This window comes from Pinus tabuliformis, chromosome 9, assembly GCF_031772625.1.
Source record: "Pinus tabuliformis cultivar Carrire ecotype Pingquan chromosome 9, CPIR1, whole genome shotgun sequence".
NCBI classification, from domain to species: Eukaryota; Viridiplantae; Streptophyta; class Pinopsida; order Pinales; family Pinaceae; genus Pinus; species Pinus tabuliformis.
The window spans coordinates 1,997,500,978-1,997,516,791 of record NC_142307.1 but is presented as its reverse complement, the minus strand read 5'-3'; positions in this window follow the sequence as shown (position 1 = coordinate 1,997,516,791).

Genomic DNA, 15,814 nt, shown 5'->3' with positions numbered 1-15,814 from the left:
TCTATAGGTAACTGATTTTCAACTTGAGTGGTTTTATCTCCCTCTATTTCAATGATGCACCTAGATCTTAATTGAATATCATTACACTCCCTTAGATCAGTTCCTATCTCTGGCGTTTCAATTATTTGAATAGATTGGACCGGTCTGTTATTCGGATTAGGGTTGGGTTGGGCTAGGAGTTGCGATATTAAATTAGACTAGGGGTTTTGTTGTAATGTTGGTAGTGTAGGTTGAGGGAGCATAATGGTTCCTACCAGTTGATTCATCGGTCTTTGCCAGTTTGTCTTCCAGGCTTGACTCTGTGAAGTAGGAGGGAACATTGTGTTGGATATACATTGTTTTTCCAATATGGTGGGGTATAGGGAAAATTTGGCCAACTGGGTTGGCTTGCTTGATTCAGCCATGGTGATGATGAAGGAAATGGTTGTTGTGACCAATTTGAGAATGGAGGTTGATTTTTCCACATTGTATTATATTATTGAGCATGATATTATGGAGGCTGAAAAGAAGAAGTTGGGTCTGGGAACATACCTGATTGTCGCGAATACCATTGATGGCGCTGATTGAGTAGGTACACTAGTTCTGGATCTTCTTCTGCTTCCTTGTATACTACTTTCAATTCAGGAAGTGAGGGACAGCTCTCTGTAGAATGGTCTTTTGTACAAATGGCGCAAACTTGGACTACATCTAATGGACACTCCTTGTGGCTGTGTTTCTTTATTCATCTGGGACAGAAGATTGCCAAATTTTGTTCTGCCTCTGCTTGCTTTTGTTTGGCCTGCATAATATCAAGTTGTGTTGTCAGTGTCCCCAGTATGTTAGTTTTAAAATTTTCTAATAAATTTCCAATTTCTGCGCAAGCTACTCCCTCTGCAGAGATCTTGTTGTCTCTTGTAAACCTGTCATGTTCCACTGGTTTTAGTCTTGTGTTACCTCTCGAGCTCTTGATACATAAATTAATAATGTTAGCAAAATTTTCCTGATAAATATCTCCTTTTCCCATAATATTTAGTTTTTTGATCCATTGTTCCTTCATTCCCCTAATTAATGTTGTTTTTAATACATTATCAGCTAAGGGTAATGATGCATAAGAAGATCTCTGAAGATTATACTGAAAATGCTCAACATATTCTTCTAATGTTTCATTTGGTCTAGCTACCATCTGAAATATTTCATCTTTTAACTCTCTAGACCTACAATAGTCTTGATATTTCTTTAGAAAAGTATCTTTCATTTGATCCCAAGGGTTTTTTGCCCTAGAAGGCAACCCCTCGCTATATATGAGGGAATTGTATTGCGTCTGTGTAGATCTGTATTCTAAGTGAGGAAGAGAAAGGGGATTGAAAGCGAAGAGGGAGTTACAATGGATCTGCTATAGGTTGTAGCTCTTCAGTTTGCTGGATAATATAAGAAAGAAGGACTGGCTATTTCTCCATGGATGTAGCCCCAACTGGGTGAACCACATATATCTGTGTCTCTCTTGTTTTATGCGTTTTCTGTATTTATACTTTTGCAATATTTTATGTGTTCCATTGCTCTGTAATATATAATTTTCTAACAACTGGTATCAAATCCGAAGGTCTATTGGGTTGATAAACTCGCAGGAGAGAAGGATTCCTGGTTCAAGTGGGAGCAATGGCAGAAGATGGTAGGTTTAGGGTCGAAAAATTCAACGACCAAAACTACCAACTGTGGAAGATGCAGATGGAAGATTATATGTATCAGAGAGATCTCTACCTACCATTGAGTGGAAAAACAAAGAAGCTGACAAGTATGACAGACAGAGAATGGAATATTCTTGACAGAAAGGCACTTGGACCAATAAGGCTTTGCCTAGCGGCATCGGTATGCATTTAATATTTGAAAGGAAACGACAACAGAGGGTTTAATGTCGACATTGGCCAAACTATATGAAAAACCCTCGGCCTCAAATAATGTATTTCTTATGAAGCATTTATTTAATATGAAGATGTCAAAAGGTGGATCTGTTGCAGACCATTTAAATGACTTTAATATAGTTACCAGTTAGTTAAGTTCTGTAGGGGTAAATTTTGATGATGAAGTTAGAGCTTTGTTATTTCTGTGCTCATTGCTAGAAAGTTGGAATGGTTTAGTTATGGCCATTAGTAACTCTATCTCTGGATCTAGTACAATAAAGTTTGATGATGTTGTCAGTGCAATCCTTAGCAAGGAAATGCGACGGAAAATCTCCGGTGAGACATCAAGTAATGCTTTGACTACAGAGACAAGGGGAAGAATTGGAAAGAGTTAAGAGCCTAGGATATCGCAGTAAGTCAAGAAAAGGTAGATACAAGTCCAGATTGAGGATAGTGTGTTGGAAATGTGAGAAGAAAGGACACCTGAAGAAAGACTGCAAGTATTAGAAGGGAAAAGAAGGCGACGCACAACAAGAAACTAATCATGAAGCGAATGTAACAGGTGATGTGTTGCAAGATGCTTTGATTCTTTCACTAGAAAATATTATTGATGCCTAGGTGGTAGATGTCAAGTAGTAAAAAGGGTCTTTTTTACCTCTATTTACCCTACATTAATTGTCAATCCAAGAACGATTTGTTATTTCAAAGAGTGTACTCAGTTTGAGGCGGTCATTTGTCAGAGTAATGCTAGTAGTATAGTGCTCTCAATACAAGAGTAAACAGATTCTTGGAATGAAATCTATTTGCAAAAAGAAACCTAGAACTCAAATCATGCATTTATAAAGCTCCAACAATTCATCAGTCAAGGGTACATTTACAGTAACTCTTCCCTCTGTAAACTGATGCAATCAAAAAGGCACTCAAAGGAAGGATCATCAAACTGGGAACTAGACAGCGTATGTCGATGTTCACTACAGTCTCAGACCTTCTGCACACCAAAGCAATGATAATCTTCAATTGACAGGAAATAGAACAGCAATTGTCTCTATTTAATAGGATTGAACAACAAACCCTCAATCTACGGAAATTAATACATTAATAATTATAATCTACAGGAATTAAGTAACAGCTTTCGAATTGAACAACAAACAAAAATGGAAGAGCAAACTATTAGAAATAAAGTATAGAACAACAACTCAGATCTAAATGTGCAGCAACCCAAGTTAAACACGTGACACACTTAACATCAAAAGGAATAGTAATCTGAGCTCCAATACAATACACATGAATCACAGCTATAAAGTAACAACAATTATAATGAAACGGAAATTGTAACGGAATAGCAATTCTAAATGAACAACAATCACAATTTAAAAATAAATCATACAGTAGTATCGATTTAGGAACATACAGTGTAGTTGAACTGTAATCGAATGGCAATCTGTAAGGAACAACAGTGTTATATCAATTGTCAAAAAGAACAACAACGTGATACAACATTAGAATGATAACATAGCATTCCTATTGCAGATAATAATAGTATTTAACCAAGTATATATAACAGAGCTGATATGTAAAACAGTAAAGCACCTCAGATTACTGAACAGAGTAAATGAAAGGAATCAAACCACACATGAATCAGAAATATGATACAGGAGCGAGTGATCCACCAGGGCCGGGCCCTTAGCCTCCAGGGAGACACCGCTTGAAATTACTCCAGAATCAAAGATGGAATAGCAACCAAATTTATATTAAAACATCAAAACAGAGTTACAATGGATCGATCTTCAACGAGAATCGATGATCAAAGTTTCAAATACAAAGGAGAATTACATAAAAATAACAACCAGTCCCCCTCCACCTAGCAGTGCTACCATTTCTTATAACAGCCATTGGCGATACCAACAATACAGAGGATTGTTAAGATAGCGATCCCTCAGGATCGAAGGATATTGAGGGATTCACCAAGCTATTAATTTGCAGTTATCCTTCTGTTCTTTTGCGCCGATTGGAAATCTCCTTTTCCTTTTTCTAGCTGTTACTCTCCAATTTGGATCGCCTTGTTTGAACGTGGTTCCCTGCCGAAGGGACAGTAGTTAACTTGGTCTCGTTCCTTCTTTTGGGATGATGGTCTTCCATTTTCTCCTTTTTCTAGATAGAAGAGGGTAATTATTAGTTATTTCATATTACGTATAAATCCTCTAGATTCTATCATATTCTTGTGTCATATGCCTAGCTCATGATGTGAAAAGGTTGTGAGTTTTGAAGAAAAGATAACAAAGTAAATGAAAATAACATACCTTCTCCAGTGCCCAACAGTAGATTCAATGGCCTCATTCTATGGCACACTTGATAAGAAACATTTTCATGATTATGTTCAAGGGGATTTTTGACAGATTCAATTGGGGGATGATAAACCCTGTAAAATCATTGGAATGGGTACAGTTTTCATAAAATAGCAAAATGGAAATCAATGGCCATTGAAGGAGGTAAGGCATGTTCCAGATTTGAAGAAAAATCTGATTTCAATAGGGCAGTTGGGAGGTGAAGGTTGTGTAACTACTTTCATAGATAAAACCTCGAAGGTCACTAAAGGATCCCTGGTAATACTGAAAGGAGGAAAGGTCAGTACATTGTATTTATGCAATGGTATTTCTAATTCTGTTAATGCTTTAACCTCTACAGGAGAAGATACGGCATTGTGGCATCATAGGCTCGGGCACATGAGTGAGAAGGGCATGCAAATTCTTCACTCAAGAAATTTGTTGCCAGGTTTGAAGCATGTTGATTTAAAACTTTGTGAGAATTGTGTTTACGGAAAACAGAAGAGAGTCGGATTTCTCAGAGTTGGGAAAGAAAATAAGAGCGAAAAATTAGAGCTTGTGCATACAGATGTATGTGGACCTGCTCAGGTATCATCTCTTGGTGGCTCTCGTTATTATGTTACATTTATTGATGATGCAACCAGAAAAACCTAGATTTATTGTATTCGAAATAAATCTGATGTATTTGATACTTTCAAGAAATGGAAAGCTTTGGTTGAAAATGAGACAGGAAAAAGTTTGAAGTGTCTGAGATTAGACAATGGAGGTGAATATTGCAGCAAAGAGTTTGATAGGTAATGTTTAGAGAATGGAATTCGTAGATAGAAGACAGTTCCAGGAACACCACAAGAAAATGGTGTGTCAGAAAGGATGAACAGGACAATCATGGAGCATGCAAGGTGCATGAGATTGCATGTAGGATTGCCTTTACAATTTTGGGCAGATGCTATAGATACTGTTGTTTATCTAATAAACAGAGGGCCTTCAAGTTCCTTGGATGGTGGTATTCCAAAGGAGGCATGGACAGGTAAAAATGTAAACTACTCTTTTTTAAAGACTTTTGGTTGTGAAGCCTTTTTCCACATTAATAGAGAAAATAGAACAAAGGTTGAAGCAAAATCAAAGAAATGTACCTTTATTGGATATGGTGTTAATTATTTTTGTTATCGTTTTTATGATTATGAAAAACAAAAAATCATTAGGAGCAAAGATGTCATATTCAATGAAAATATTTTGTATAAGGATCAACTACAAGAAAAGAAATAGGAAAAAGAAAACAGAGAATACACAGTGCTTAACGAGATCACAGAAAAAGTGATGGTGCCTGAAAATCATAATGATCAATAGCCAGAACAACAACCACAACAGTAACAAGCACCTCAAACACCTAAAAGTGGTGTTAGAAGATCTACTAGGATAAGTAAACCCCCTGAACGATACTCTCCTTCATTATATTATGTATTGTTGACTGATTCTGGTGAACATGAATGTTATGAAGAACTAGTGCAGGTAGAAACGAGGAAGAAGTGGGAGCAAGCCATGAAAGAAGAGATGGACTCCTTAGCACATAACCAGACTTGGGACTTAGTCAGGTTGCCTGCAGGTAAAACAAAATTGTAGAATAAATGGGTTTACAAGTTGAAGGAAGAAGATGGAGGTAGAAAAAGGTACAAAGCTAGACTTGTGGTGAAAGTGTTCGCATAGAAAAAGGGTATAGACTTTGATGAGATATTTTCTCCTGTTGTGAAGATGACTTCAATCAGAGCTATTCTAAGTCTAGTAGTAGCTGAAGATTTGCATCTTCAGCAGTTAGATGTAAAGACATCCTTTCTCCATGGGGATTTGGAGGAAGAGATATATATGCAGCAGCCACAAGGAGATGAGGTAAAAAGGAAGGAGAAACTAGTGTGTAGTTTGAAGAAGAGCTTGTATGGCTTAAAACAGGCTCCAAGGTAGTGGTATCTAAAATTTGACTGGTTTAAGTCTGAACAAGGTTATACTAGATGTCACTCTGATCATTGTGTTTATCTCAAAAGGAAAAATGATGGCAGCTATATTATATTGTTATTGTATGTAGATGACATGCTTGTTGCAGGTTCTAACATGCAGGAAATAAATGTGCTCAAAAGGAAATTGGCAAACTCATTTGCAATGAAGGATTTGGGTGCTGCAAAACAAATCCTTGGTATGAGAATAACTAAAGATAGGAAGAATCGCAAATTAACATTGTCTCAAAGTGAGTACATAGAAAAGGTGTTGAAAAGGTTTAATATGCAGAATGAAAAACCAGTTAGTATACCTTTGGCTAGCCATTTCAAATTAAGTAAGGAGGAGTGTCCCAAGACCCAGGAAGAAATGGCTCATATGTCTAAAGTTCCATTTGCATCAGTAGTTGGAAGCTTAATGTATGCAAAGGTCTGCACAGGGCCTGATATTGCACATGCAGTGGGAGTTGTAAGCAGGTACATGAAAAATCCAGGAAAAGAACATTGGATGGCGGTAAAGTGGATTCTCAGGTATTTGAGAGGTACCACAAATCAAGCATTATGCTTTAGTGGTTCAAACATTGCTCTACAGGGATATGTTGATGCAGATATGGCAAGTGATAGAGATAATAGGAGAAGGAAAATAGGGTATGTGTTTATTGTAGGTGGAACAACTATCAGTTGGGTCTAAAAACTACAAAGTGTTGTTGCACTCTCAACAACACAAGCAGAGTATGTTGCTGCTATAGAGGCTAGTAAAGAAATGATTTGGTTACAAATGTTTTTGGATTAATTGGGTAAGAAACAGGAGTTGGGTAGGTCATACAATGACAGCCAGAGTGCCATACATCTTGGAAAGAACTTACATTTCATTGCAAGACTAAGCATATACAGCTCAAGTACCATTTCATATGGTCAGCATTGGAAGATGGATAGTTGAAGCTGGAAAAGATACACACTAGCCAAAATCTTGCAGATATGTTAACAAAAGTTGTAACCATGGAGAAAGTGAGAATCTGATTAGTTTCAATTGGTCTTCAAGTATGATGAAGAAGATGAGAAATAGCCAGGTCCAGAGTGGAGTTATTTTCTAACAAAAGAAGCAGCAGTGGAGTTGCTATAATTAGTCTCCAAGTGGGAGATTGTTGGGTGTGGAGCCTGATTATATTCTGTATTCAAAGGTCTCAGCCGGATGTATACCCCAGGATGATTTTGCATCCCTCCACATGGGGGGCCACGGGGGGGCTAATCCCCCCTGGCTGGGAGGTTCAGGGGCAGCGCCCCCGAAGCTAAAAACAAATGTAAAATTGCCTTGTAAAAGTCTAGTAATTTCTAGTCAATCTAGGCCATTCATTAGGCGGATGATATGACGGTAGAAGTTATGTTTAATTTAGGGTTTTTTTCCCTAGGAGGTAACCCCTCACTATATATGAAGGAATTTTATTGCATCTATGTAGATCTGTATTCTGAGTGAGGAAGAGAGAGGAGATTGAGAGCGAAGAGGGAGTTACAACGGATCTGCTATAGCTTGTATGTCTTCAGTTTGCTGGATAATATAAGAGAGAAGGACTAGAAGTTTCTCCGTGGACGTAGCCCAAACTGGGTGAACCATGTATATCTGTTTCTCTCTTGTTTTATTTGTTTCCTATGTTTATATTTCTGCAATATTTTATGTGTTCCATTGCTCTGTAATATATAATTTTCTAACAACTGGTATCAAAGACGAAGCTCTATTTGGCTGATAAACGCGTAGGAGAGAAGGGTTCCTGGTTCGAGTGGGAGCAATGGCAGAAGATGGTAGGTTCGAGTGGGAGCAATGGCAGAAAATTCAACAGCCAAAGCTACCAGCTGTCGAAGATGCAGATGGAATATTATCTGTATCAGAGAGATCTGTACCTACCATTGAGCAGAAGGACAAAGAAGCTAACGAGTATGACAGACACAGAATGGAATATTCTTGATAGAAAGGCACTTGGAACAATACGGTTGTGCCTAGCAGCATCGGTAGCATTTAATATTTCAAAGGAAACGACAACAGAGGGTTTAATGTCAACATTGGCCGAACTATATGAAAAACCCTCAGCCTCAAATAAGGTATTTCTTATGAAGCATTTATTTAATATGAAGATGTCAGAAGGTGGATCTGTTGTAGACCATTTAAATGATTTTAATACAGTTACTAGTCAGTTAAGTTCTGTAGGGGTAAATTTTGATGATGAAGTTAGGGCTCTATTATTTCTATGCTCATTGCCAGAAAGTTGGAATGGTTTAGTTATGGCCATTAGTAACTCTATCTCTGGATCTAGTACTTTAAAGTTTGATGATGTTTTCAGTGCAATCTTTAGTGAGGAAATGCGATGGAAAAGCTCCGGTGAGACATCAGGTAAAGCTTTGACTGCAGAGACTAGGGGAAGAAAAATGGAAAGAGGAAAGAACCTAGGATATCGCAGTAAGTCAAGAAAAGGCAGATCCAAGTCCAAATGGGGGATAGTGTGCTGGAAATGTGGGAAGAAAGGACACCTGAAGAAAGATTGCAAGTCTCGGAAGGGAAAAGAAAGTGACGGGCAGCAAGAAAATAATCATGAAGCGAATGTAACAGGTGATGTGTTGCAAGATGCTTTGATTCATTCACTAGAAAATATTATTGATGTCTGGATGGTAGATTCAGGGGCCTCATTCCATGCCCCGCCCGATAAGAAATGTTTTCATGATTATGTTCAAGGAGATTTGGGACAGGTTCGATTGGGTGATGATAAACCCTGTAAAATCGTTGGAATGGGTACAATTTTCATAAAACAGTAGAATTGAAATCAATGGCTATTGAAGGAGGTAAGGCATGTTCTAGATCTGAAGAAAAATATGATTTCAACAGGGCAGTTGGTAGGTGAAGGTTGTGTAACTACTTTCACAGATAAAACTTGGAAGGTCACTAAAGGATCCCTGGTAATAGCGAAAGGAGGAAAGGTTGGTACATTGTATTTATGCAATGTTATTCCTAATTTTGTTAATGCTTTAACCTCTACAGGAGAAGATATGGCATTGTGGCATCATAGGCTCGGGCACATGAGTGAGAAGGGGATGCAGATTCTTTTGCCAAGTTTGAAGCATGTTGATTTAAAATTATGTGAGAATTGTGTTTATGGAAAACAGAAGAGAGTCAGATTTCTCAGAGTTGGGAAAGAAAAGAAGAGTGAAAAATTAGAGCTTGTGCATGCATACGTATGGGGACCTGCTCAAGTATCATCTCTTGGTGGCTCTCATTATTATGTTACATGTATTGATGATGCAACCAAAAAAACCTGGATTTATTGTATTCGAAATTAATCTGATGTATTTGATACTTTCAAGAAATGAAAAGCTTTGGTTGAAAATGAGATAGGAAAAAGGATGAAGTGTCTTAGATCAGATAATGGAGGTGAATATTAAAACCAAGAGTTTGATAGGTATTGTTCAGAGAATGGAATTCATAGAGAGAAGACAGTTCCAGGAGCACCACAAGAAAATGGTGTGTCAGAAAGGATGTAAAGGACAATCATGGAGCGCGCAAGGTGCATGAGATTGCAAGCAAGATTTCCTTTAAAATTTTGGGCAGATGCTGTAGATACTGCTATTTATATAATAAATAGAGAGCCTTCAAGTTCCTTGGATGGTGGTATTCTAGAGGAGGCATGGACAGGTAAAAAGGTAAACTACTCTTTTTTAAAGTCTTTTGGTTGTGAAGCCTTTGTCCACATTAATAAAGAAAATAGAACAAAGCTTGAGGCAAAATAAAAGAAATGTACCTTTATTGGATATGGTGTTAATGATTTTGGTTATCGCTTTTATGATTATGAAAAACACAAAATCAATAGGAGCAGAGATGTCATATTCAATGAAAAGGTTTTGTATAAGGATCAGCTGCAGAAAGATAAACAGGAAAAAGAAAATAGAGAATACACAGTGGTTGACGAGATCACAGAAAAAGTGATGGTGCCTGAAAATCATAATGATCGAAAGCAAAAACAACAACGACAACAAAAACAAGCACCTCAAACACCTGAAAGTGGTGTTAGAATATCTACTAGGATAAGTAGACACCCTAAATGATACTCTCCTTCATTATATTATGTATTGTTGACTGATTCTGGTGAACCAGAATGTTATGAAGAAGGAGTGCAGGTAGAAACCAGGAAGAAGTGAGAGCAAGCCATGAAAGAAGAGATGGACTCCTTAGCACATAACCAGACTTAGGACTTAGTTAGCTTGCTTGCAGGTAAAACAACATTGCAGAATAAATGGGTTTACAAGTTGAAGGAAGAAGATGGAGGTAGAAAAAGGTATAAAGCTAGACTTGTGGTGAAAGGGTTTGCATAGAAAACGGGTATAGACTTTGATGAGGTATTTTCTCTTATTGTGAAAATGACTTCAATTAGAACTATTCTAAGTCTAGTAGCAATTGAAGATTCGCATCTTGAGCAGTTAGATGTAAAGACAGCCTTTCTCCATGGGGATTTGGAGGAAGAGATATATATGTAGTAGCCACAAGGAGATGAGGTAAAAGGGAAGGAGAACTAGTGTGCAGGTAGAAGAAGGGCTTGTATGGCTTAAAACAGGCTCCAAGGCAGTGGTATCTAAAATTTGTCAGGTTTATGTCTGAATAAGGTTATACTAGATGTCACTCTGATCATTGTGTTTATCTCAAAAGGAAAAATGATGGCAGCTATATTATATTGTTATTGTATGTAGATGACATGCTTGTTGCAGGTTCTAACATGTAGGAAATAAATCCTTGGTATGAGAATAACTAGAGATAGAAAGAATCGAAAATTAACATTGTCTCAAAGTGAGTACATAGAAAAGGTGTTGAAAAGGTTTAATATGTAGAATGCAAAACCAGTTAGTATACTTTTGGCTAGCCATTTAAAATTAAGTAAGGAGGAGTGTCCCAAGACTCAAGGAGAAATGACTCATATGTCTAAAGTTCCATATGCATCAGCAGTTGGAATCTTAATGTATGCAATGGTATGCACAAGGCCTGATATTGCACATGCAGTGGTAGTAGTAAGCAGGTACATGAAAAATCCAAGAAAAAAACATTGGATGGCAGTGAAGTGGATTCTCAGGTATTTGAGAGGTACCACAAATCAAGCATTATGTTTTGGTGTTTCAAACATTGCTCTACAGGGATATGTTGATGTAGATATGGCAGGTGATAAAGATGACAAGAGAAGCACAGTAGGGTTTGTGTTTACTGTAGGTGGAACAACTTTCAGTTGGGTCTCAAAACTACAAAGTGTTGTTTCACTCTCAACAACAAAAGCAGAGTATGTTGCTGCCACAAAGGCTAGTAAAGAAATGATTTGGTTACAAAGGTTTCTGGATGAATTGGGTAAGAAAGAGGAGTTGGGGAGGCTATACAGTGATAGCCAGAGTGCCATAGATCTTGCAAAGAACTCTACATTTCATTCCAAGACTAAGCATATACAGCTCAAGTACCATTTCATACGGTCAGCATTGAAAGATGGACAATTGAAGCTGGAAAAGATACACACTAGCCATAATCCTGCAGATATGTTAACAAAAGTTGTAACCATGGAGAAAGTCAGAATCTGCTCAGCTTCAATTGATCTTCTAGTATGATGAAGAAGATGAGAAACAGCCATGTCCAAAGTGGACTTATTGTCTAGCAAATGACCCAGTGGTGGAGTTTCTATAATCAATCTCCAAGTGGGAGATTATTGGGTGTGGAGCCTGATTATATTTTGTATTCAAAGGTCTTAGTTGGATGTATACCCTAGGAAGATTGTGCACCGCTCCACCGGGGGGGGTGTGGGGGGGACTTGTTCCCCCCGCGATGGTTTGGGGGGGGCGATCCCTCCCGACTGGGGGTTTTGGGGGCAGCGCCTCCGATGCTAAAAACAGATGTAAAATTGCCTTGTAAAGGTCTAGTTATTTCTAGTCAATCTGGGTCGTTCATTAGGCAGATGATCTGATGGTAGAAGTTATGTTTAATTTAGGGTTTTTTGCCCTAGAAGGCAACCCCTCACTATATATGAGGGAATTGTATTGCGTCTATGTAGATCTTTATTCTGAGTGAGTAAGAGAGAGGAGATTGAGAGCGAAGAGGGAGTTACAATGGATCTGCCTTAGGTTGTATCTATTCAGTTTGCTGGATAATATAAGAAAGAAGGACTAGCTGTTTCTCCATGGACATAGCCCAAACTGGATGAACCACGTATATCTGTGTCTCTCTTGTTTTATGCGTTTTTTGTGTTTATATTTCTGAAATATTTTATTGTTCCATTGCTCTGTAATATATAATTTTCTAACAACTGGTATCAGAGCCGAAGCTCTATTTGGCTGATAAACTCGTAGGAGAGAAGGCTTCCTAGTTCGAGTGGGAGTAATGGTTGAAGATGGTAGGTTTAGGGTCGAAAAATTCAATGGCCAAAACTACCATCTGTGGAAGATGCAGATGGAAGATTAGTTGTATCAGAGAGATCTGTACCTACCATTGAGAGGAAAGACAAAGAAGCCGACAAGCATGATAGACACAGAATGGAATATTCTCGACAGAAAGGCACTTGGAACAATAAGGTTGTGCCTAGTAGCATCGGTAGCATTTAATATTTCAAAGGAAATGACAATAGAGGGTTTAATGTCGAAATTGGCCAAACTATATGAAAACCCCTCAGCCTCAAATAAGGTATTCTTATGAAGCGTTTATTTAATATGAAGATGTCAGAAGGTGGATCTATTGCAAACCATTTAAATGATTTTAATACAGTTACCAGTCAGTTAAGTTCTGTAGGGGTAAATTTTGATGATGAAATTAGGGCTCTATTATTTCTGTGCTCATTACCAAAAAGTTGGAATGGTTTATTTATGGCCATTAGTAACTCTGTCTCTAGATCTAGTACTTTAAAGTTTGATGATGTTGTCAGTGCAATCCTTAGCGAGGAAATGTGACGGAAAAGCTCCGATGAGACATCAGGTAATGGCTTGACTGCAGATAATAGGGGAAGAAATATGGAAAGAGGAAAGAGCCTAGGATATCGCAGTAAGTCAAGAAAAGGCAGATCCAAGTCTAGATCAGGGATAGTGTGCTGGAAACGTGGGAAGAAAGGACACCTGAAGAAAGACTGCAAATCTCGGAAGGGAAAAGAAGGATACACGCAACAAGAAACTCATCATGAAGCAAATGTAACAAGTGATGTGTTGCAAGATGCTTTGATTCTTTCACTAGAAAATATTATTGATGTCTAGGTGGTAGATTTAGGGGCTTCATTCCATGCCACACCTAATAAGAAACATTTTTCATGATTATGTTCAAGGAGATTTTGGACAGGTTCGATTGGGTGATGATAAACCCTGTAAAATCATTGGAATGGGTATAGTTTTCATAAAACAACTGAATGGAAATCAATGGCTATTGAAGTAGGTAAGGCATGTTGCATATTTGAAGAAAAATCTGATTTCAACATGGCAGTTGGGAGGTGAAGGTTGTGTAACTACTTTCACAGATAAAACCTGGAAGGTCACTAAAGTATCCCTGGTAATAGCGAAAGGAGGAACGGTTGGTACATTGTATTTATGCAATGGTATTTCTAATTCTGTTAATGCTTTAAACTCTACAGGAGAAGATATGGCATTGTGGCATCATATGCTCGATCACATGAGGGAGAAGGGGATGCAGATTCTTCAGTCAAGAAATTTGTTGCCAGGGTTAAAGCATGTTGATTTAAAATTCTGTGAGAATTGTGTTTATGGAAAACAGAAGAGAGTCATATTTCTTAGAGTTGGGAAAGAAAAGAAGAGTGAAAATATAGAGCTTGTGCATACAGATGTTCAGGGACCTTAACAGGTATCATCTCTTGGTGGCTCTCATTATTATGTTAAATTTATTGATGATGCAACCAGAAAAACTTGGATTTGTTGTATTCAAAATAAATCTTATGTATTTGATACTTTCAAGAAATGGAAAGCTTTGGTTGAAAATGAGATAGGGAAAAGGTTGAAGTGTCTGAGATTAGACAATGGAAGTGAATATTGCAGCAAAGAGTTTGATAGGTACTGTTTAGATAATGGACTTCGTAGAGAGAAGACAGTTCCAGGAACACCACAAGAAAATGGTGTGTCAGAAAGGATGAACAGGACAATCATGGAGCGTGCAAGGTGCATGAGATTGCATGCAGGATTGCCTTTAAAATTTTGGGTAGATGCTGTAGATATTGTTGTTTATCTAATAAACAGAGGGCCTTCAAGTTCCTTGGATGGTGGTATTCCAGAGGAGGCATGGACAGGTAAAATGGTAAACTACACTTTTTTAAAGACTTTTGGTTGTGAAGCTTTTATCCACATTAATAAAGAAAATAGAACAAAGCTTAAGGCAAAATCAAAGAAATGCACCTTTATTGGATATGGTGTTAATGATTTTGGTTATCGTTTTTATGATTATGAAAAACACAAAATCATTAGGAGCAGAGATGTCATATTCAATGAAAAGGTTTTGTATAAGGATCATCTGCAGGAAAAGAAACATGAAAAAGAAAATAGAGAATACACAGTGCCTGACGAGATCATAGAAAAAGTGATGGTGCCTGAAAATCATAATGATCAACATCCAAAACAACAACTACAACATCAACAAGCACATCAAACACCTGAAAGTGGTGTTAGAAGATCTACCATGATAAGTAGACCCCCTGAACGATACTCTCCTTCGTTATGTTTTGTATTGTTGACTGATTTTGGTGAACCAGAATGTTATGAAGAAGCAGTGCAGGTAGAAACCAGGAAGAAGTGGGAGCAAGCCAGGAAAGAAGAGATGGACTCCTTAGCACATAACCAGACTTGGGACTTAGTCATGTTGCGTGCAGGTAAAACAACATTATAGAATAAATCATTTTACAAGTTGAAGGAAGAAGATGGAGGTAGAAAAAGGTATAAAGCTAGACTCGTGGTGAAATGTTTTGCATAGAAAAAGGGTATAGAATTTGATGGGATATTTTCTCCTGTTGTGAAAATGACTTCAATTAGAACTATTCTAAGTATAGTAGCAGCTAAAGATTTGCATCTTGAGCAGTTAGATGTAAAGACAACCTTTCTCCATGGGGATTTGGAGGAAGAAATATATATGCAGCAGCCACAAGGATATGAGGTAAAAGGGAAGGAGAAAATAGTGTGCACATTGAAGAAGAGCTTGTATGGCTTAAAATAGGCTCTAAAGCAGTGGTATCTAAAATTTGATAGGTTTATGTCTGAACAAGGTTATACTAGATGTCACTCTGATCATTGTTTTTATCTCAAAAGGAAAAATGATGGCAGCTGTTAGCGCTCAAATCTGCCTCAGGCTGAGGAAGGCAAAAATTGAGGCAACATCAAACCAAGCTTAGCCTCGTAGCTAGCCCTACGAGGACAGGAGAGGGCTCTTTCCAGTCGATCTCGATAAAATAAGCAATAGGGTGCCAGATGACTTAAAAAAAGGGAACGAATTTTAGGCTAGTAAATATATATGGATGAGGTTTTTAATAAATGATGGGGTTTTCTGGGCTGTGTGGGACTAAGGACAGCATGAACAGAGATGTTAAATCCGAAACACAGATTATCTCAGGAGGCAAGACAAGCAATAAGTTTAGCATTCAATTTT